Raw genomic sequence first — 24,116 nt, 5'->3', positions numbered from 1 at the left:
ACAGAGAGGCTGAGACTACGAGATTGAGACCGAGATGGAAGGAGACAGAGAGCAGCGGAGAAACAAGGAGAAACCAGAGACTGAGAGCCAGATGGGTCGATATTAGCAAAAAGAAAAACAAAGATCAAGACAGAGCAAAAGAAAGATTGAGTAGAAGACAAGACGGAGAGAGTGAGCAAGAGAAATACTTTACTTCCCCCCAAACCCCATGGTCCAGAGCCCAGAAACTCTCCAAGGCTTTGCCGTATTTTAGCCACGAAACCGGGAAGTTGGGGCGGTTCTCTCGCTGCAGGTCCGGGACGAGCAAGCCTTGTTCGCATTATTGCTGGCATCCCCGAACTGGACATCAGCCAACAGGAAATTCCTGGGAGAAATCTTTCCACTCCGAGTCTTTTAAAACTTTTTATTTATTTATTTCAATTTTCCTTTTTTTTTTTTTTCCCTCCAAGGACAAACAAAAATGCATTAAGAGGGAAAGGGGGAAGAAAGGAAAAAAGAAAAAGAAATGATCCACCTGGTATAAGAAAAACTTATCTGGCAGCAGCCCCGGCCAGGCCAGGGGAAGCTCGGGGCCCATTGTGTCCACAGCGTCCATTCTTCCTCTGGAAGGATTTATGACCTCACACTCCCATGACATCACAATGCGTTGCCATGGCCCCCGCTTTATTATCGTAAACAAAGAGCTGTTCCTTGGGACACCGGCTGTCTGAGCACGAGGGGGAGAAAGAAGCCTCTGTGTCATGTGTTTTCTTGGGAAGGCAGCTTGTTCGGAAGTCTGGAAAGCTGCAAAAATAGTTGTACGCACGGTTCCCTGTGGGTAGCCTCTGGACAAGTTTAGGATGGGGACAGAGGAATGAAGTCAGCTTCCCGCTGGAGGACCCTCCGGCTCAGCATGTTCTCACTGCCAAAGAGCAGCTTCCCTGGCCGGCCCTCACTGCTCCAAGAAAGGTTCTCATTCATGCCCCCCAAATATCCTGAGTGCCTACTACGTGCTAGGCGCTGACAGAGCTGGTTTATAGAAGGGTAAAGCACACAGGCGGGGGCCCTGCCTCTGGCAGAAACTGCCAGTAAAAAGGAATGTGTAAAATCGTAATTTGGATTAAGGGTGCTCCAGGAAGCAAACAGGAAATGAGGATGAGAAGAAAGAGGGGGAGGTAGCGATTTAGATGAAAAATCCAGGAGGGCTGCCCTGAGGAGGTGATGTTTTTAGACTAGACCTGAGGGAAGAGAAGGAAGGGGTCAGCCGTGAAGAGTGAGAGCAGGTGACAGGAACTGAGCAAGGACAGATCATGCCAAGCTGTGACTGTTTTCAGTTCCCAACAGGGGTCACTTCCCACATATTTTATGGTGTTTTGTTTTGTTTTCCTGACTTCTGACTTTTCTTTTTTCTGACAACTAACTTCATTAAGAGGGCTTGTAAAGAGGAGCCATTTTTGCTGAATCCGAGTTAGCAAGACCTCTGGACCCTGCCACCACAAGGCCAGCAAACAGCCATTTCCAGCTTACAGGGAGCTTTGCACAACTATCAGCCCGGCAACTTGGTGAAAACAAATTAGCCAGGAGCAGAAACACCTGTAGGACCCGAGCCTGCTCTCCCTGGCTGAGTCATTGTGCAGGAAGCAGGTTATGCTCTTAAGCCACCGAAAGGAGAGGAGAGAGGGCACAGGAAGGTAGGGAGGGCAGCCTGTGGGCACTGCCAGCTGGCCAGGAGACCAGATGGACAGGCAGGCAAGCCATCCCCGCCCCTCTCAGGAGATGGACCTTGAAGAAACTGGGACCTTGGAGATAGAACAGAATGAGATCCTCCAAATCATCAGCCCAGCGATGGTGACATAGACACAGAGGCAACACAGGACGTTAGGTGCAGAGTTCTGCCCCTCAGTTGCTATATGACCCTGGGGGAGCTCACTTCACATCTCTGAGCCCCCAGCCCCGGTGTAAAATGAGCAGAATGCACAGAAGCCCTGAGCACAGCTGCAAGACAGTCACTCTTCCCCACTCCTGCTTTCCCAAGGAGACGTTTATGAAACCCGTCCAGGCACTGTGCTTCTGACTTCCCATACATTTAGCTCGTTTCATACCCAGGGAAGCCCTAACTAGTAGTTGTGGCGGTCCCCATTTTGCAGATAAGGAGATTGAGGCCAAGAGAGGTGGAATAACGGGCCTAAGGCCCCAGGGCCAGATCCCTACCCTGACCTGCCTGACTTCAAACAAAGCCCATGTTCTCAACCACTGAAGCTTGGCCTGTGGGGCGCACAGCTACAGTGGCGGTGGGGGTGGGGACAGGGGAGGGCTGACACCATGCCTGCCCAAATGGTGCTGAGCCTCGGACACGGAGCTAGGAAGGTGTGAAGTCTGCAGAGCTGTGACAGCCAGCTTGCAGGCCAGCAAGAGTGCTGGCGTAGCAGAGACCCGCAGAACAGCAGGGAGGGGAGGACCTGGCCCGGAGGAGAGGACCCTCTCTATATGCTGAGCGATGCTGCCGGATGTGGGAACCTGACTGCATGTAGGATATGCACGTTAGGCTTCTCCAGAGCAGGGTAAGCAAGGCTCAGTGCACGCACTACTAACTCAGCTGGGTCCAGCTGCTAACAGGAAGAGCATCAGTGTGGGACATCGGGGGAGAAGGGCTAGACCATTGGACTGTGCATCAGGCACCCTGGATTTTAGAGAAGCGTCACGTTTAATGGAAGTGTAGCCCCTGGGCTAAGCACTTTATAGACCTTGCTTTATTTAATGCTCCCGTTTTGTATCCCATTTTGTAGATGTAGGAACTGAGACCCAGAAAGAATCCAGTCCTGACTATGTGCCCCTATGTAGAGATAGAATGTCTCTGGGCCTTATTTTCCTTTTACTGGAAATAAGAGGATCGATCTTAATCAAGGGTTGGGAAGCTTTTCCTGTAAAGGGTGAGATAGGAAATATTTTAGGCTTTGTGGGTCACATCATCTTTGTTGCAACTGTTCAACTCTGCCACTGTAGTATAAAAGCAGCCATAGACAATATGTAAATGACCAATGAGCATGACTGTGTTCCAATAAAACTTTATTTACAAAATATGTAAGTGACAAATGAGCATGACTGTGCTCCGGTAAAACTTTGTTTATAAAATATGTAAGTGACAAATGAGCATGACTGCATTCCAATAAACTTTATTTATAAAATATGTAAGTGACAAATGAGCATGACTGTGCTCCAGTAAAACTTTATTTACAAAAACAGGTTGTGGCTCTTCACATGCACTAGGATGACTATAATTGAAAAGTCAAATAATAACAAGTGTTGGGGAGGATGTGAAGAAACTGGAATCTTCCTACACTGCTAACAGGAATGCCATACCAAATAGCACTTTGGAAAACAGTCTAGTAGCTCCTTAAATGATTAAACAGAGTCACCATGCAACTCAGCAATCCCACTCCTACGTATATACCCAAGAGAAGTGAAAACACATCCCCACAAAAACTTGTACACAGGGGCCCCTGGGTGGCTCAGTCGGTTAAGCATCTGTCTTCGGCTCAGGTCATGATCTTGGGGTCCTAGGATAGAGCCCCGCATGGAGCTTCTCCCTCAGCAGGAAGTCTGCTTGTCCCTCTCCATCTCCTTCTGCCCCCACCCCCCACTCATGCTTTTTCTCTCAAACAAAAATCTTAAAAAAAAAAAAAAAAGAGCTTGTACACGAATGGTCATAGCAGCATTATTCTTACTAGCCAAAAAGTGGAAACGGCCCAAATTTCCATCAGCTGTTAAGCAAATAAACAAGATGTGGTCTCCCCACACAACGAAGCATTATCCAGTCACGGGAAGGACAGCAGCCCTGACACATGCCACCGTGGGGATGGACCTTGAAGACAGTGAAAGAAGCCAGACACAGAAGAGCACAGATTGTGTGATTTCCTTTATTTGCTGTGTCTAGAACAGAGAAATCTGTAGAGACAGAAAGTAGGGCTGGAATGGGGAGAACAAGGGCTGGGGTACGGGGGTGTTGAGAGCTGAAGGATATGGGGTTTTGAACTGATGAAAATATTCTAAAGGAGAGTGTGGTGACGGTTGCGCGCATCTGTGACTATAATGAAAGCCATTGAAATGTACACTTCAATGAATGAGTCCCATGGCGTGTGGATTATACATTGATAAAGCTGTTTTTTTAAATCTGTTTACTCATGGGGCACCTCGGTGGCTCAGTTGGTTAGGTGCACGACTCCTGATTTCGGCTCAGGTCATGATCTTGGGGTTGTGAGATTGAGCCCTGCTGGGTGTGGAGCCTGCTTGGGATTCTCTCTCCCCGTCTCCCTTTGCCCATCCCTGCCTTCTAAAATTTTTTTTTTACTGATTAAAAAAAAAAAAGGCAGGAGGGAAATTTTGGGGGTGGGTAAGTGTTTTAACAACTGGTTTTGGTGCCAATTATATGGCTATATAGGTTCACAAATTTTATACCTAAAATGGGTGAATAAATTTATGTAACATGTTTCGGTAAAATTCTTAAAAGAGAGGGAAAAATATGGGAAGGGGATTGGATTGAGCCCACAAGCCATGGTCTGCTCATCTAATGGTGATCATATCAGGACTGTTTAGATTCTAAGTAGGCAGTAATCCAACTTAAGCTGGTTTAGGCAAAATGAGAATTTGTTGATGTACACAACAGAAAAGTCTAGAGGATATATGGGCTTCAGGCACTGTTGGATCTAGGCGTGCAGATATGTCTGGAACTCCATATTGTTCCCATTCTCAATGTCCATTAAATGGCTGCCAGCAGCTCCTGTCACATTTTCCCAGGTTCAAATCCATCGGAAAAGATTAAGTAGCCATTTCCAAAAAGCACTACCTTCCAGTCGTTCTGATGGGGCCAAATGACCCCCTCTAATCCAGTCCTTGTGGTCAGAGGATTGCAGTGTTCTGGTTGGCCAGTCCAGAGTCACATGGCACCCCTGGACCTGAAGGATGCATTTAGTATCACCCAGAGACTGTATGAGGGATGCAGGGGAGAGGTTTCCTGGAGAACTGGGGTGCAAACAAGGGGGACCCAACAATAGAATTCAGGAAGCATTTCTTACGCCAAAAACATTTTGGCTTAAGCAGTTCCAAACACCAAAGGAGTTAAGTAAACATTGTTAGTCATGTTCCGCCAATGACAAATTGGAGCCCCCACGAGTGAAGGTAGCCTGCAGGTCATTGGCAAAGCAGACCCCGCCCCCCCGCCCTGTTTCACCTTTGCTCTCAGCGTGAAGTTTAACTACCTGCAAGTCAAGACAGAGGGGTCATTTATTCAACAGACGGTTGTTACAGTCAGCCGCGCACCCCTTGTCTGTAAAATTCTCCTAGATCAGGAAATTGGAAGGCCTGGAAATTAAGGGAGCAGACGTAAAGACTGGAGCAGAGTGCAGGCTGGCTCTCCAGCTCTGGGAGCGGTGCCCCACTGCTGAGATGAGCCAGCCTTTGGGACAGCAGCAGAGTCTTGAAAAGTCTCCTTTGATGCCTGGGGAGTTGCTGTCTTCACTTCCCCAGAAAGGAAATCAGAAAGCTGGGGTCCTGGGTCCTAAGTCCCGCTCTGCTGCTGACAAGCTGAACAACTTCGAGCAGCTTGCTTTTTCTAAGTCCGCATCACCTTCCTGTCCCCTAATCCCCACTCCATCCTGCCCGGCTTTTCTGATCCTTGCATGGGAACTCCTTGTTCCTGCCTCTGGGCATTTGCACATACTGTTCTCTCTGTCTGAAACACTCCTCCTGTCTCCAAACCTTTCCAAGACTAGCGCTCCTGGATCATTGGGGATCAGCTCAGGGAGACCCTCCCTGACCACTCATGTCCCCTTGAGCCCCCCAGGTTTCTCTCCCTCATACATCTCCCTCATACATCTTTGCTTTCTTCGCAAAGAGGCCCAGCTCCAAAATGCTCAATGAGTGTTTGTTCATCAGACAGACACAATTACAGGACAAGAGGGACAAAGGTGCATGCTTGTCCCAAACATGAAGGCTCAGTGCCAAAAGCTGGGGCCTGAGCTTAGGGTAGTGTCCAGTCTGTCCAGTGACAGCAGGGCCTGATTTTCTTTCTTCTTCTTGTTTCTTGCAATGATTGGTTGGCTCTGAAGTCAAGCATGTGCACATGTGTCTCCTCCCTCTTCTGTACCTTCCCACAATGCTCTGTCGGTCCTGCCCCGACTCCAGCCGGGGTGGGCATAGGGTCTGCACACCTCCCTTCAGCTAAGACCCCACCATCCTTCCCCAAGTCCTGCCAGGTCCTCCCTCCGAGCCTCTGCAAACCAGACTTCCTCCCTCCCCTCCCATTTCCTCCCATCTTCATCTGGACCACATCCCTGCCGTGGGTCTGTGCCTCTCCTCACCCAAGCGCCGTTTTTGCATTTCCCATGGGCGCCTTGCCCAGCTCCCCGTGTTCAGGCTGATCTTTTTGCCTCGACACCCTTCCCCATTTCTCAGACTGGCTCCTACCAACTCTGCCATCAGAGTCAGCTCAGCATCAGTCCTTTCTAGAAGATTCCATGCACCTTCCCAGGATGGGGTGAGAGGTCCCTCTTGCTGTCCCCAAGACCTCTCCATCTGCAATAGCCCTGCCTGCACTGGAGGGAATTACCTGCCACCCTGTCTCTCCCTGACTAGGTGTGAGCACCTTGAGATCCGAAGTGACATCATTTGACTTTGCCTTCCCTGGACCTAGGCCGGCCTGGCACACAGCAGGTGCTCATTAGATGCTTTATGGAATGAATGCAAGAATGCCATGCAAGTCTGCATGGGAGTGCTATGGGTAGGGGCTGTGTCCTGTGTCACCAAGACCTAAAAGAGTCTGGCCCATGGTGAGCTCTCAGTAGATGTTTAGGGAATGAATGAACACATGCCTGAACAGATGGATGAATGAATGATTCCTCCGAGGCCTCGGTAAAGTTGCCTCCTCCAGGAAGGTGGGCCAGCTATGCCAGTTTGCCCAGGATGTGGGACTTCCAGTGGTTAATCTGGGCAAGTCCCGGGCAAACCAGGACATGTCGGTCACGCTACCCTACCTCCTGCCTTCCTGACGCCTGTCAGACCTGACCCTGGTCAGGCTGCCCTAACCCCAATCGCTTGCTGTTATCCTGTATTTTGTGGCTTCCTAATAATTTCACACATTTGTGTCCTGCCTTCCCATTTTGCTAGAGGGCAGACACCATCGTTCTTTATGGCTCATCGTAACCATTCAGGGCTCGACAGAAACGGGCTTAGAAAATCATCATCACCATTTATGAAGGCCTTATCCAAGCTCTTCACCTGTTTTCTTCCTTAACTCTCCCAACAGCCACACGAGATAGGCATTTTTTTTCTCATTTTCTAGATGGGGGCTCTCAAAGCCCAGAGGGGAAGGCTGCACTGACCCAAGCCTGGGTCACAGGCATGCCTAAGGAGTCACAGGATTTGAACCCCAGACATCAGAGCCCCCAGAGGCAGCCCTTGTCCGGCAGCCCAGGCCTGGTTCTGTGGGGTCTAGCGCTTTCCCAAGCCCCGCTCCCCCTTAGCCCCTGACCACACAGCCAGATGAAAGCCCTCCCAGAGCCCTGTCCTCCTGGTTGAGGAGTTCTAGAGAGAAGAGAAGAAATAGGACTCCCAAGGGTGGAGAGAACAAGCTCTTGAGATCTGACAGGACCAGGTTGGAGGGCCTGGAGCCCTCATTTCTAACCGTCCTGCCTTCATCCCATAGACCCAAGAGCAGGCAGAACAGGCCTGGAGGCCAGGAGATTGTAGTAGCCTCCAAGGGCTCCATAACAAATGACCACAACTGGATCGTTTAAAACCATAGAAGTTGTTTTCTCCTGGTTCTGGAGGCCAGACATCCAAAATCAAGGTGTTGGCCTGGTGGGTTCCTTCCTGAGGCTTTAGGGGAAAGTCGGTCTTCTTTAGGGGAAAGCCTCTCTCTTAGCTTCTGGTGGCTCCAGGCCATCCTTGGGGTTCCTGGGCTTGTAGCTACATCACTCCCATTCCTGCCTCTGTAGGCACGTGGCCTTCCTCTTTCCTCCTCCACATCTTCCTTAATTCTCAGACTCCCGTCGCTGGACTGAGCATCCGCTCTCAATCCAGGATAATTTCATCTCAATAGCTTTCACTAATTACCTCTGCCGAGACTCCATTCCCAAGAGAGTGACATTCTGAGGTTCTGGACGGACATGAACTTGGGGGCACCTATTCAATCCTCCCCTTAGCTCGGGCCCTCCTAGCCGCTGCCAAAACCCTTCCCTGCCTTCCCCTGCTTTCCCGCATTGAGATGCACCTGGGACGGGGCCTCCACATGCCTCCCTTGTGCCGGGCCCCAGGGACCCTCCCACCCTGTCCACCCTGCCCTTCCTGCCCTCCTGGGGCTCCGTGCAGACCCCTGCCTGCCTGCGGGAGATGCACAGGGAAAGCAGAGTTGCAGGATCCCAGCGTGAGAAGAAGGAAAAGTGCTGACTTAAAACTTGAAGCCCTGACAGATGTAGCACTTTTTAACGCGGCAGCCGAGGGCCTGTGGGCACTTGTCAGATCCCAGCATGTTTGTTAATGTGCATTTTCATCAAAGGGATGAGCCCCAGCGCCTCCCATCCTTTGCCCCTCTTGGCGTCCACTTCTGCTGGGTGGGTCCTGCCTGTGGTCCATCCCCCCACCTGTGCCTTTCAGCCCCTCCCTTTCTTGATTACTGTCCTGCCCTCCCCTCCCCTCCCCTTTCTCTCCCTCAGGGTCGGAGTCCTCATCGCTAGGCTCTCCCCCTGGGCCCCCCACCATGGCCTTCTTCTGTCTTCTTTCCCATCGGACCCTGCTCCTCTTTGTCCTTCTAGTCAGCGACATAAACGTTTTCGGGGCCACCCCTGGAAGGGACAAGGCTGGGAAGGAGCAAGGAGAGCCATAGTCCCGCTCCCTATCCTGCCCGGGGCTCTGTTCTCTGTATTTCTGTATCTCTTTCCCCTTCCCTCCCCTCCCCTGCACTTTCTCTCACTTCTGCTTTGCAGGCAAGTTCAACCAAGTGTTCCTGCCTTGTACCAGACACCCAGTTCAGCGCTGGGGACACGGACAGCAGCGAGACGAGGTCCCCTTACTGCCTCAGGCTCTCCTTGTGTTCTCTCTCTCTCCTTCTTCTTCCTCTACCCGCCCCCCCACCCCTCCACCCCTGCCCCGGACCACCCCACTGTCCTCTTGTTGCCAGGCACAGCCCCAGCCCTGGGTCCGCCCTCCTGAACAAGCAAGGTCCCCGCTGGCTCCCCCACTGCTGGGGCCCGGCTGGCCAGGTTGCGGGCCAGGAACGGCTGCTGCGTGTGGTCAGACAGCTGATCCAAAAGGTCCCTGGCCCAGAATGGGAGCCATTCTGAAAGGCTGCAGCCCTGCAGGCTGCAGGGCAAGCCTGATGTGGGCGGACCCACCATCTGGAGCCGACAGAGAAGTTCTCTGAGCCGGCTCTGAGCTGGGCTGGTGAACTGGAATGGACTTGGTGGGGGGAGGGGGTCGCCGATAGGCCGGAGGCGGGGGGCACTGAGGGAAAACCGAAGGCGGCTGAGGCCTAGGTGCTGGAGACCATGGTGGAAACAGAAGTGGGGAGTGGAGGCGGCCCTGGGCCGGGACTTTGCATGACGAGCCCTGCCAGAGCTGTGTTTCTGGTCAAGAGGAAGGCAGCTCCGGGTTCAAACTCTGGCTCTGTTCACTGTGGTTGAGCCCAGCCCTCCCACATCCTCAATATCTATTCTACCCAAAGGACGACTCCAGGCAACCCTCCCTCCCCCCCATTTTCCGGGCCCAAGATTGGTTCCTGGTGACTGCATGATCCAGCGACAGCGGGGGAGACACGGGAAAGTCCGCCGGGCCTCTCGGAAACCTCTCTTCCCAGCTAAGGGCGTAGTGCATGGTCCATGCCCTTCCTTGGATTTCTTATTGTATGAAATGACTTTTCTTATTGTTTAAGGCCATTTGAGCCTGTCTAAGTTGTGTTGTCTGTAACGTGGAGCCCCAGGCATCCTCAAGAGCAGGGAGCAGGGTACCGAATTTCTCCGAGGGCCATCAGAGGTCCTTATGCCTAGGCCCTGGGATTGCCGTGAGCTGTCATGAAATGATGGATTTAGCACCATGCCTGGCAGACAGGAAGCGCTCCCCAAACATTTTAATTATTACTTACATATCAATATGTTATAGTCAATGAATTATTTACAGTCTGCATATGTGACAGTCATTAGGGCCCTTGGCCAGATATTTCTGGTTCTCTCCCCTTTGGAGCATAATATGATGATAGTTTTTGGTCCTGTTGTGGGGTAGGAAAAGCCGTGTGACAACTCGCTCAGGCTGACCCCATTTCTACCACGTCCCAGTGCCTGTGTGGCCCCTCCTTTTGTCCGCACCGCCCTCTTTCAGCTCGCCCAGGCCACCGGTGTTCCGCAGGGCTGGTGGAACGCTGCCCCCTCGGTGACACTCAGTTCCTGGGCTCTGAGGATCTCAGACCCACATGTCACCCCAGGGGCAGCTCGTGACACCCAGAGCTTCACCGGGCCCTTTAGGACTGGTGCAACCTGGAGCCGGTCTTCCAAGGCGATGAATCCTTTTGGGGCAGGGTGCACGGCGCTGCTCCTGCCCCCTCACTTACATCGGGCTTTCCTGCAAATCCAGGAGACAGGGCTCTATGTCTGAACCCCAGTGGCAGACAGAGGCTTACCTTGGCTCCCGTGAAAAACCAGTGATTATTTTACTAAAAAAGGAAAGAAAGAAAATAAGTACTAGGAAGGATGCTGAGGAATCGGAACCCTGGTGCATTCCTGCTGGGAACAGCATTTAAGGATGCAACTCCACGGAGCACAGCAAAGCACTCGGTAGAGTAGTTGTCCTCTAACCCAGCAGTCCCGCTTCTGGGTGTCGACCCAAGACAACTGAAAACATGTCCACACGAAAACTTGTAGACAGATATTCATAGCGTTAGTCACAAAAGCCAAAAAGCGGAAAAGACCCCCAATGTCCATCCGCGGATAAATGGATAAGCAAAAGATGGCATATAAGCGATAGGATATTATTTGGCAGTAAAAAAGGAATAAAGCATTGCTACATGTTACCACGGGAATGAGCCGCAGGTACATGAGGCTAAGGGAAGGAAGCCAGTCCCGAGCAGTCAAATAAGCTATGATTCCATTTATATGTGATGTCCAGAATAGGTAACTCTCTAGAGACAGAAGGCCGCTTAGTGGTTCCCAGGAGCCGTTGGGGTGGAGGTAAGACAAGGAGGGGGTGGGCATGGGGGGACACATGAGTAACAGGTCCGAGGCTTCCTTGTGGAAGGAAATACATCCTGGAACTAGATAGAGGTGGTAGTTGCACAAGATTGTTGCACAAAATGCCACCGAATTGTTCGGTGTAACACAGTTAATTTTATGTTATGTGAATGTCACCTCCGTTTTTAGAATAGTAGTAAGGAGAAATGTTTGTGGAGGAGGGGCGGGCAGGCAGGGGAGGGGGTGATATCCAACTCCAGTCCCAGAAGTGCCCAAGCCCACGTCCTGCCCAGTCCCCAAGCCCTTACTAATAGTGTCAATCCAGCACGGAGTCTGGGGCATATCCTATGTTCCTCCCCATCTCCGCAGCGCCCCCACCTGCTCCCTGTATAAAGGGGAAATAAAATTTCTTCTAATCATTGTCCCTGCTGCACTTGAACCTTTGGACTGAATCAGGTCTGCCCTTAGGGAGGGTCTTGTTTACCCTTGTGCCCTGGCCACCAGCTTGCACTTTGGATTCTGCATTAACTCCAGGCTGGAGAAAACCCTGCCGGGCTCCAGCTCCAACGGCTTAATTACCCAATACGCTGGGTCTCCCTGCCACTAGGCACAAAATCAGCAGGATAATTAGCTGTTTACTAGGGTCTTTCGGGCCTGCCTGGGATTCCTGGAACCCCGCATTGTAGCAAGCAGCAATGTCTCCCGGCTATAGCTCACTCTGCCCACCCTTCTGGAAAGACCTGGTTTTGGTGGCCACTGGCCAGAGTTCCCAGAAGGTTCCTTCTCCAGCAGTCTTTGGGCCTCCCTGGGCTGGAAGCTGTTCTTGGGGTGTTGAAGGGAAGCGGGGGTGGGGACAAGAGCTGTGGCTCTGGCCACCTCTGTCCCTCCTGGCCAGAATGTGAGCACCTGCTACCTGTCCGGCATGGACCAGGGGGGATTTAGAGAGAACGTAGCTGAGATCTTAGATCGCAGGGAGCTCACAGTCTAGGTAGGGAAGAAGGAAGAAAGAGAAGTAAAGGATTAATCCCCTTTAAGATTCTGAGCAAGATGGGCCATGTAATTTTGGGGGCTCAATGCAAAATGAAGATGTGGGGCCCCTTTGTAAAATGATCTAGCATTTCAAGAGTGTGACAGCAGAGCATGAACAAGCATGACCCTTCTCAGTGCCAGGCCTTGTGTAACTGCCCAGGTGGGACACCCATGTAGTAGCAGCAACCATGAACTAGGCACTCACAATATGCCTTTGGCTGTAGGCTGCAGGGGTTAGGAAGACAGACTCCTGGACCGGATTTCAGCTCTGCTTCTTATTGTCCCTGTGATCTTGGGCAAATGGTGCAGTCTCTCTGCCTCAGTTTTCTCATCTGTAAAATGGAAGTGATACTATCGAAGAGAGCAGACTTGTGTCTGGCGTGTGGCTGCTCCCTCTTCAGCATTCCCTGTCCGTATGCACTTGCATGGAATCTACGAGATGGATGTGATTACCATACCCATTTCTGGGGTGGGGGGGTCAAGGCGCACGTAGGTGGGGTCACTTAACCTCCGTCGCTTGGAGGCGAGGCTCAGATTTGAATCCTGATGATCTAGCACGTGGGCTTTGGTCATGAGGGTGTCATCCGAGAAGGAGAAGAGCGCAGAGGGGAAGGCATCGCGCCCACTCTCGAGGAACAAGGGAGGCGGAGCTCACCCTCTGCTGAGCATGGCTGGGAGTCGGGGCTTGGTAGATGTGTGTGGGGTCGAAGCCTTGGTTTTGTGGATGGATTTGCTTTGTGCCGGGCGTTTCATAGCACTTTGTATCTCAGGTGTGTTGGATCATTTCTGCTGTAGATAGAGGGCCTTCCACTTGGCGCCAGGGCAAGTATGACCCAGCCAGGAAGTGGTGAGTCAGACACTGCCCTCCTGGGTCTCTAGGATCCCAAGCTCCTGGCTTCTTCTGGCCCAACCCACTTCACTCTGGAAGCTCTGCCCAGAAGTATGCATGGTCGGTCAGCATCGCTGAGCCTGGCAGCCTTGGGGGACCCTGATCAGGGGGACGCTGCCCGTGCTGCTCCTGTGGGCACAAACACCCTCTCCTCTCTCACCCCTGACCCCTGGCCCAGGCAGATACAATACAGCGAAACTGCCCCAGGGTGTGCTTGTTACTCAAAATGGGGCTCCTCTAGCCCATCCACCCCATCATCCTGTGCTTTGTGCCGCTGAATGGAAATCCCCAAAATTCAGATGATCAGGGAAGACGGACTTGTAACTGAGGCCTGGGCCAAGTGCTCCAGAGAGCTCCAAGGAAAGACTTTTTCCCTGCGGTCTCCTCGGAGTCTATGGATTGTTGTGAAAAACCCGAAACCCGGCCTCGCCCTCAGAGAAGCTGGGATGTGAAGCGGGGCGGGGAGGATGAGTTCAGTGGTAGTTGTGGATCCCTGCCAGGTGCCAGGTGGCCTGTGGGACATGCACGCCACCAGAGGGAGGCGAGAAAGGGGCAAGAGTCAGCTCTTAACGTCAGGGATTTCCAGGGAGAGGCCCGTCCCGGAAGTGGATGGTTCAACCAGGCACCTACCACGGTGTGCTTCTTCCTTTAAAAAAAAAAAAAAAAAAATCCTTTTTATTTTAATATGATTTCAGACTTCCAGAGAACTTGCTGTAAAAACATCACAAAGAATTCCCTTATACTCTTCCCCCAGATTCCCCAAATGTGAACACTTTGCCACCTGTGGTTTATCCTTGTCTCTTTTTCTCTCCGTAGCTACAGGCATAGAGAAGAGAACGTGTGTATGTTCTTTTTTCAGAGCTATTCCCCAGGAAGGTGCAAACATAACACGTCTTTATTTCTAAATACTCCGTGTTTATTTCCTAAAAACAAATGACAGCCTCATACAATATAGTATCGTACAATATAATTATCAAAACCAGGGAATTAACACTGATACAACCTCTTTTGTAAAAAGATTTATTTATTTTGAGAAAGAGTGAGAGAGTGCATGAGGAGGGGAGCAGAGGGAGAGGGAGACTCTCAAGCAGCTCCCCTTGCTGAGCCGGGAGCCTGATTTCGGGCTTAATCCCATGAGGACGCTAAGATCAAGATCTGAGCGGAAATCAAGAGTCAGACGCTCAACCGACTGAGGAGCCCCCTGATACAGTCTTATTATCTGATCTACAGACTTTATTTAGACTCACTATTTGTCCCTACTATGTCCTTTATAAACAAAAGGAAACTCTGTGTTACACAGGCTTTCAGCTGTCAGGTCTCTTTAGCTTCTTTTCATCTAGAACATTTCCTTGGTCTTTCTTTGTCTTTCATGATGCTGACATTTTTTTTTTTAGGTTTTTTTTTTTTTTTAATTCATTTGACAGGCAGAGATCACAAGCAGGCAGAGAGGCAGGCAGAGAGAGAGGAAGGAAAGCAGGCTCCCTGCTGAGCAGAGAGCCCCGATGCAGGGCTTGATCCCAGGACCCTGAGATCATGACCTGAGCCGAAGGCAGAGGCTTTAACCCAGTGAGCCACTCAGGCGCCCTGATGCTGACATTTTTTAAGAGAACAGGTCCCTTATTTTACAACATACCCCTCGGTTTGGGTTTGTCTGGTGTTTCTTCCCAATCAGGTTATGTACTTTCAGCGGGGTCATGGAAGATATGTTTCATTCTTCCCAATGTCTCCTGATCAGATCGATGATACACGCGGCCAATTTGGCCCATTCTGGTGATGCCAACTTGGATCACTACCTCAAGGGACCCTGCAATATTTTAAAATTAAAAACAGACACATAAAAACAGAAAAGCTTGAATTCTAGTATCCCCTGTCCTACTCCCAGATCAAAAGCCACAGATAGCCCCTCACCAGATTTTGGGCTTGCACAGAGTTAGCGTCTGGGTTATCTGTTGCTGTGTAACAGTACCAAAATACAGTGGCTTGAAAGAGCAACGATTTTATTGCTCCTGCTTCTGTGGGTCAGGAACCCCAGCTGGGCAGTTCCTTCTTTTCACATGGTGTCGGCTGGGTCCACACACGTGGCTGCGTTCTGCTAAGAGCTTGGCCAGGGGCTTCAGGATCCAAGGTGTCCCCATTCACAGGTCTGGTAGATGGTGTTGGCTGCCGGCAGGGGGGCTTGATTTCCCTCTGGGTGACCCCTCCAGCAGGATTGCTTGGGCCTCTTGATATGGTGGCTGGGTGTCAAGAAAGTGGGAAAATGGAAGCTGCAAGACCTCTGGGGGCTGCGACCTAGAAGTTGACCAGACTCAGTTTTGCTTTATTGGAAGCAAGGCAGGGGGTCAGCCCAGATTCAAGCAGAAGATGGGAGCAGGGGCAGCGTGCACTGCAAAAAAGCAAGTGATGGGGCGCCTGGGTGGCTCAGTGGGTTAAGCCTCTGCCTTCAGCTCAGGTCAGGATCTCAGTGTCCTGGGATGGAGCCCTGCATAGGGCTCTCTGCTCAGCAGGGAGCCTGCTTCCCCACCCCTCCCTCTGCCTGCCTCTCTGCCTACTTGTGATCTCTGTCTGTCAAATAAATAAACTCTTAAAAAAAAAAAAAGAGCAAGTGAGGTAGGAATAACTTCCTCAGCCATCTTGGGAAGCAGTCTATCCCCGCTGGGGATAGCGCACACCACAGTTACCTGCTCACTCACCCGGAGTGTACAAGAGACCTAGAAATGAGGGACGGGACCATCAGCCTTTGCCATGCCTTTCCCAGAGGAATAGCAGTCCCTGTACTTGGAATGTTTCTTAGTCTCCTTTTCCATTCACTGCCAATTCCCTAAAGCCTTTCCTAGGCGTCTACTATATGGCGATATTTATTGAGCACCTACTGTGTAGGCGGGGCTCAGCGCTGAGGGTAGGGAGAGGAAAGTGAGTTGGTCCTGGCCCGCTGGGTGCTCCCTGCCTACAGATAAAACCGACCTCTAAGCAAACCTTTGCAGGTCATTGCCAAGGAAATAGGTGCGCTGGGAGTGGAATGCAGGAGGGGGAGCTGGGGTGGGGGGTGGCGCTAGGGAAAGGACACAGAAGGGGCAGTGCAGGGGTTGGGTCCTAAAGGAGCAGGTGGGCAAGCCAGGCAGAGGGGACAGGCTAGGGTAGGTGGCGGGTGCGTTAGGAACCATCCTCAGCTGGGAATGGCTATACACAAGGTATCGTGTGGCCCAGAGGAAATGCATAAAGATCATTCCAAGGGGGTAGTCACGGACTAGAACTCTACAGTCTACGGATGTGGGTGCTTCTCACCTCCTTCTCTTCTTCCCCCAAGAGAGATCTTTAGTCATGTAGACTCTGTAGAACACCGTAGAACCTAGACATGCAGTAAGGGCGTGTGGAAAGGTGGGGAGGAGGACTTGGTAGAGAAATGCAATTTGAAAACTAGACTGAATTTTTTTTTAAAGATTTTATTTATTTATTTGATGGACAGAGATCACAAGTAAGCAGAGAGGCAGGCAGAGAGAGAGGAGGAGGCAGGCTCCCTGCGGAGCAGAGAGCCCAATCGGGGGCTCGATCCCAGGATCCTGGGATCCTGACCTGAGCCGAAGGCAGAGGCTTAACCCACTGAGCCACCCAGGCGCCCCTAGACTGAATTTTTTTGTATGTAAGAATTGCATCTTTGTATGCATGTAAGTCTACGAAGGAGTTACATATTTTATTCGGGTTACATATTTTTATACATGTGCGCAAACAGTCCTGAGGGAGGTCGCAGTTGTAAAAAGCAATGTATTCCTGCATAATTAAATCCTCAGATAACCCAAGAAAACCCTTGCAAGGGGGGTTGGTGAGCCTGTCTCTTTATCCATTACAATGTTGCTAACATGTGGAGGATAGCACACCACCATTTCAATTTCACTCGGGCCACTTGGTTTCGAAATGATGCAATTACGGATGTCTTTTTTTAAAACGGGAGAGATTTGCATTATTCCACATTTTGCACCTAACAGGAGGCTCTATTTCATACATAGTTTTATACGGCAGCACTTCCAATGCACAGTTCTCTCTCATTTCATATTCTCGTTAGACCCAATTAGACCCAAACGCACAAGAAAAGCCCCTCGTTGGAACCGTGGGCTGATCTTCCAGTTCCGGTCGAGTAACACGGCAGCGGAGAACGTGGGTTTTGGAGTCCTTGCTGCTTTCTAGCGTTCTGCCCCTGAGCCACGCGTTTTATGCTCCCTCTGAGCCCCAGTCTGCTCATCCGAAAACAGTGGTTGCTAACAGCCACCTCAGTTGGACGGAGCAGGTAGGAAGCTTCTCAGCACAGGGCCTAACTCATTGTCAGTGCTCAGTAACAGGTGGCCCCCGTGCTATCACCCTGGGCTCTGTGTCCCTACTTAGCTGCTTGCATTTGGTTTTCCTGCCAGGACTGTGAGTCCCTCGAGGGCAGGGCCTGCATTCCCAGGGCGCTTATAGTCCCTGCCCAGCACACAGAGCAGACCCCGTCAGGGCTGGCGGTCCCCTGGACCCCACGCCACACCCCGCACTGAGAAATTCTGTATTCCCTTGGGGCTCTTAGCCACCTTCCTTCTGAGTTCAGTCCCGGGAGCTTCCTAGCTGTCTCTGGGCAGGGGGTGGGAGGTGGGGGGTGCAAAGCCCTACCTCCTCCCTTCCAGCACGACGTGTGCAGCCCCCCACCACGTGTGCCCCACCCTACTGCTCCTGGTAAATGGAATCTGCTGAAAAAAGTCATTTATCGGTTAACCTGAGGCATGGGGGACTCAAACAGGGTAGATTTGCATTTTAAAAGACCTCCAAGGAGCCAGGGTAATGCTAAACACAGAGAAAGTGCTCTTGGATGCTAATGATAACGAGAGCAAAGTGGAGACCGGGGCTAAACTTTCTAGGGACTTCCAGAAATGAGAATAATCACCTACTCACTCAACCAACAGAGGACTGGTGCTGTCTTCCTAATTGTTGGTTTCTGACTCTTTCATGAAGGCTGACAAAGACCAGACCTACTATGTTTCTGACTCTGTATCTTGCCAAATCTCCCAACCCCCAGTGGGAGACATGACTGTGATCTCCGTTTTGCAGGCCAGTAAAGTCCGGCTCAGAGAGGTTAAGTGACTGGCGAGACAGCACACAGCCTACAATCCACAGAGCTGGGATCCAGACAGCTCTGTGCCATAACAAGGGCAGTGTTCCTTCCCGCATCTCTCCCTGGGGCAGAGGCTGGGAGGCCAACTCAGAGGAATGGAATGTCTGACATCGGTGGACCTCTCTGACTCCCTCAGCAGCCCCTGGGAGATCTTGACTCAGTCCCCTCAGCCTCACTGCCCCAGCCTGCCTGCTCCACATCCGCCAGATGTCTCAGCAGTCACTGAATATACCTCCTCACTGAACATCTCCTCCTCTGTGCTTTGGTACACACTGTGCCTGAGTCGGATATTCCCTTTCCCCCACCCCCTTTGCCTTGAAAATTCCTTCATCTCCTTAATGATCTAGCTCACATGCCTCCCTGACCCTATGAATATAACTCATGTCCTTATTTTCTCACCCATAAAGTAAGGCTGACACATACCATTGTACAGGCTGTGCACTGCACAACACCAGAGGCACAATTTGCATAGACCACCCTGGCACTCTCTAGATGTTTCTTTACTGGAATTGTATCTGTTTATAGCTGCAAGCCTGAGGGTAGGGTTGAAGTCACAATCAGCTCCATACCCAGTGCCTAGCCAACGGCCTAAAGCTCAATAAATGTTGAATGAATGAATGAGCCCTATAGGACATGACTATAACATACGGAGAGCACAAACACCCCAGATCGAGCCCTTCTGAACAGGTGTCTCCCCCCCGCCCTAGCCGTAGTCGCCCCGCTCCTTATTCCCACAAGGCCACGGCTGTTCAGAGCGCTGTTGGAAGGCCTCTCCGGGGATTTCCTTCAGAGCCAGGTTCCAAGCCACCCAAGTAACCCCCGCTCATTATTTTGCAATCACGAGTCTTTTATCACCCAAAGTGATCCCAGCCAGCTCCATCTTCTACCTTGTTCATCAGACCTGGCTCCATTTAATTTTGGGCTCTGTCCAGAAATCCAGTCCCCTCTCTAAGAACGACGGCCTGCCACCACTGCGGACAGTCACAGTGAACTGCCAAGGCTCCAGAGGCTAATCAGGGCCTGGATCCCGCACCAGGCTGTGCCCCGGCTGCCTGGCTGGCCTCCCAGGGGCCTCCTTTGAAGAATCACACTTACTTTGTTTTATACGTTTGGGTGTGCTGATTTTCACAGATTCAAATCTGTAAAATTCGGGCTTCTCAGGAGCTCACCGAGCATGAGTTTCCTGAGCCTTCACTAGGTGCCACATTTTTATAAATATTATCTCATTTCATCCTCATAAGCATGCCGTGGGATGAAACTAACTCTCCCCATTCTACAGATGAGAAAATTGAGGTTCAGAGAGGTGATGATGCTGGCCAGCTGCTTTATTGGCTCACTGGGGTGCTGTCACCAGGGATTAGAATTCAGACCACATTAGCTAGCCCTTGGCTCTAAAACAGGGAAAACTCATCTCAAAAACTTGAACTCTGTTGTTGTCAGACACCACAATTCTTCAGCTCTGTCTAATTTATCCAAGAGTGTGGGTCACAGAGCATTAGTTGTGTTCTAATCTGCTAATTTCTGCCCTGACTCAGTCATCCATGTTCGATACATTTCTAAGACACCAAGGATGGGAAAACTCAGGCCAACTTACTGAGCACTCACTCACTTTGTGCCGGGCTCCTCCATGTTTCTAGATCAGGGGTCGGCAATCTATGGCCCTTGGGACAAATCTGGACAGACACCTGTGTTTGTAAATAAAGTTTGATTGGAAGACAGCCACCCCCCTTTGTTGACAAAACACCTACGGCTGCTTCTGTTCTGGACAGCAGAGGCGAGTAGCTGTGACCCTGTGACCTCAAAGCAAGAAATATTTTACCCTCTTACCTTTTACCAAAAACACTGGAGACCTTAGTTCTAGAAGACATGGGACGTTTTTCTGACTTCCCAGCCTCCGAAACCCCTTATCGTTGAAGAATCGCCAGGTGGCAAAGCGCCACCCTGGCACTCTCTAGATGTTTCTTTACTGGAATTGTATCTGTTTATAGCTGCAAGCCTGAGGGTAGGGATGAAGTCACGATCACCTCCATACCTAGTGCCTAGCCCACGGCCTAAAGCTCAATAAATGTTGAATGAATGAATGAGCCCTATAAGACATGACTATAACATATAGAGAGCACAAACACCCCAGATCTAGCCCTTCCGAACAGGTGTCTCCCCCGCCGCCGTAGTCGCCTCGCTCCTTATTCCCACAAGAATAAGCCTGTTCTAAAAGCTGAACATAAAGATACTCACTATAGTGGGTTGAATGGTGGCCCCCAAAAGGGGTGCCCATGTCCTAAACCCCAGAACCTGTGAACGTGACCTTATTGGGTGAAACAGTCTTTGCTGGTGTAAGTTAAGCTTGAGATGAGCTCTTCAGGGTTGATCCAAAATGGACCCTAAACCCAGTTAGTGTTCTTGTAAGAGACACAGAGAGAGACGAGGACAAGGCCAAGGGAAGACACAGATCCAAGTGTGGCAGCCAGCAGAAGCCAGAGGAGGCAGGGAAGAGTCCTTTCTTCCCTAGAATCTCTAGAGGAAGAGCAGCCCTGCTGGCACTGCTGGCACTGTGATTTTGAACTTCAGGCCTCCAGAACTACACATAATTCCGTTGTGTTAAGCCACCTGGTTGTTGGTGATTTGTTCTAGCTGCTTCATAAACAAATACACTCATGGCAGGTGCACAGACATGTGACTTGGCTCCACCAATCAGTTGCACCTTCCGAGATCACATGGGAAGCTCCCAGTGGGAGGGAACAGGACCCACGCCCTCCCTGGTGCCTTCTCGTGGCTGGCGAGGCCTCGTGCAGCAGGTCTGTGGTTTCCCAAGTCTGCTCTTTTCGTGGCCTTGGCCAGTGTCCGGAGTTGTTGGTGAGGATGGAGCTGTGCCAGAGGGGGCAGCGATAGCATCTTCGCTATTGACCTGTTTCTGGGGGTGATTCGGGGGTGTGACTCTGGGCAGCCTGAACTTCAAGTCTGAGCTGCCAGCTGGAAATTCTGCAAGCTACCCCCTATCCTTTGGGTACTTTTTTTTTTTTTTTTCCTGATAAAATTAGCCGGAGTTGGTGACTGTTGTCTTCAGGGCTGTGCTGGAGACACTCAGGCCAGCCGAGGAGATCCAGTCGTTCACTCCTCTTCCTAGCTCCTTGCTCCGTGACGTCGTGTTGGTGGCTTCAAACCAGCTGCAATGGACGTATTTACACCACGGAAATCGGCAAGTGCTACAAACCAGATTTCCCTGTTTCTGAACAGCTGATTTATCAGCAATCCACAGGTTGTTGCCAACTAAAACTCTGATTGATAGCCACAGACGATCTCATTTCATCATCCTTGTCTCCAGCAGAGAAGAAAAATTTGATAATCATTTTTCTACAACGAGGAATTCAAAAGCGATGAAGTGATTGTTCGAAGTCATACATCTGTGGGGTGATACATCAGGGAACTGAACTTCTGATTTCACATTCAAAAGAAAGCATATGACCACTTTTCTTGAAGGTGGAGATTTAAAGACAGACTGCACTGGGAAGCAAACAAACACACACAAAAAAAATCAGGCAGACCTTCCTGGTACCCAAGGGACACTGTCTGGCCTCAAGTCACCCAAATCACCCCACGTCTTGGAGAAGGGCATGGCGGGTGGTGGGGGGTTCCTCCTAGCAGAAAGCTGGCAGGTCAGAGCTCAGGTCCAGGGGCATTTGGACTGGGTTTGAAGCACAGCCTGGTTTGCAGTTCAAACTCCCTTGATGCTGTCAGTGTAGAAAAGGACAGCCTTCCCCATTTGGAAGGGAAGAAATTGCAGGTACAATGAACAGGCTTGAGGGAGGCAGACAGTCTCACCTTGATGCTTTCAGAGTCCAGAGCTGGTGCTGTGGGTGCTGACAGATTTACCATTAGCAGGACACATTGAGAGCCTCTGTGCCTCATCTCCAGGAGAGAGATTTATAATGCCTACACAGCTGTTGGAGTGTAGCTCCAGCCAGATCCCGCAGTCTGGGAGTGAGGGCTCCTGTCTGAAGACAGCCTCACTCCTGCCCGCTCCACCTGGAGGCTTGGACCTGGGGAACAATGGGAAGAATCCTCTGGATGTTCTCCGGATAGAATCACACTGTTCTGCCCCCTGGCTTTCCCCCCGGCACACGTTCTCCCTTGTAGGGAATGCCATTTCCTGGCCTCTGCCCGGAAGACGGGCAGGTGCACCAGAGAAGCAGCAACACCCACGGTCACCACCATAGGAGGCCTGGCGTGACACCCGTGCTTGTCCGCTAGGGCTCCCGGGAGGTATAGGGGGCACTGGTGTGAGTCGGGTTTAAACACCTGAAACCAGAACTACAGAGGGTGGACAGATCCAGGACAGCTTTCCACAGCAAGAAAGATAAAGACCTCTTCTGGGGGTGCCTGTGTGGCTCAGTCGTTAAGTGTCTGCCTTCAGCTCAGGTCATGATCTCAGGGTCCTGGGATCGAGCCCCACATCAGGCTCCCTGCTCAGCAAGGAGCCTGCTTCTCCCTCTCCCACTCCTCCTGCCTGTGTTTTCTCTCTCGCTGTGTCTCTCTCTGTCAAATAAATAAATAAAATCTTTAAAAAACAAAACAAAAAAAGACCTCTTCTATTTTGTGAGACCAACCATCTGTTGAGCTCTAGCTCATTAGCTCCAATCCTTACAATGGTCCTGCCGGACACGCATTATGTTCCCATGTCTCTGACGAGGAATCAGAGGCCTGGAGAAGTAAAGAAGCATACCCAAAGTCTACAACCCATTAGTGACAAAGCCAGATTTTGAACCCAGGACTTTATGACGCTAACGCTCGGTTTTAGGACAGAATCCCCTAGGGACCCTCCCTTCTCGCCCCCCAAATTGATGTCCAAGCTGAACCTGTGACTGGGACCTTACTTGGAAATAGAGAATTCCAGTATTCTTATCATAGCGTGGAACCTCATCTGAAGACGGAGGTTTGGACCCAGAAACCAGACACACACAGGGATTCGTTGCTGGGACGATGAGGCAGAGATCTGAATGAGGCAGCCACAAGCCAGGGAACTCCAACTGCCAACAGCAGAAGCTAGAAGAGGTGAGGAAGGATCCTCCTCCTGAGACGCTGGAGGGAGCATGGCCCTGCCAACATCTTGATTATAGGCTTCTGGCTTCCATGCCTGTGAGACGTCAGATTTCTGTTGTTTTAAAACACCCAGTTTGTGGTATTTTTTGTTACAGCGGCCCTAGGAGACTAATACAGGCACTTGGGCAAGATGGAGTTTCATGCCAGGGGGCCCAGCAGAGGCAGGGGAGGTGGCGCACACCCTTACCCTGTCCTCCTCGGTCGTAACTTGGTCTGTGCTCATGTCCTCTCTGCCAGGGCCTCTCTCACCCAGGAAGCTGCACCACAGGCTACTTCCTGGCCCCAGACGAGACAGGAACCATAGTCCTAAGCAACCAGTTCCTTCCCTCCCTGTTCCTTTTCCTCTGGAATCTGTCCTCAACTAGCCCTGCAGGCCGCGGTATGGTGTGTGCCATAGGGAAGGAGGGAAGCTCGTTTCTGTCAGTAAATGACACCGAGGGTTTCTTGCCTGGTAGCTGGTGGCTTGGTGGCCCTGTGCCGATTTCGTGTGATGCTGAGGGAGTTTTACCTCAGAGAGTCTTATGGTGCGAGTTCCCTAGGTTTCTGAGGAACAAGGCTGCCCTTCAGTCTTCCGAAATGCAATTCTGTGTCTGGGCACACCCTCCCAGCCAACAGCTCAGAGACATCTTTCTTTTTCTTCTGTCACCCCGCATCTTCAGGGACAGCCACAGCAGTTCCCTCAAGACCCTGTGGTTGGGTCCACCCTCCCAGGAGGCCCGTCTGCCAGGGAAGCGTCTGAGCGGGAGCGTGTCAGCCCCTGGTGGAGTGAATGTCTCTC

The 24,116-nt window shown here is 51.2% G+C and overlaps 1 long non-coding RNA gene across 1 annotated transcript; it reads right to left on the bottom strand.

The window, feature by feature from the left end:
* Window positions 1-19,578: 19,578 nt before the first annotated feature.
* Window positions 19,579-22,239, bottom strand: LOC125082443 (uncharacterized). The gene is made up of 3 exons (XR_007121970.1): window positions 22,061-22,239; window positions 20,477-21,742; window positions 19,579-19,926 (listed from the first exon to the last, which is right to left on the bottom strand). It is a non-coding gene; the product is annotated as an uncharacterized LOC125082443 (long non-coding RNA).
* Between the last annotated feature and the right edge of the window lie 1,877 nt (window positions 22,240-24,116).

This window comes from Lutra lutra, chromosome 12, assembly GCF_902655055.1.
Source record: "Lutra lutra chromosome 12, mLutLut1.2, whole genome shotgun sequence".
NCBI classification, from domain to species: domain Eukaryota; kingdom Metazoa; phylum Chordata; class Mammalia; order Carnivora; family Mustelidae; genus Lutra; species Lutra lutra.
The sequence above is the reverse complement of the archived record's forward strand: the minus strand, read 5'-3'. Positions and strand labels throughout refer to the sequence as shown.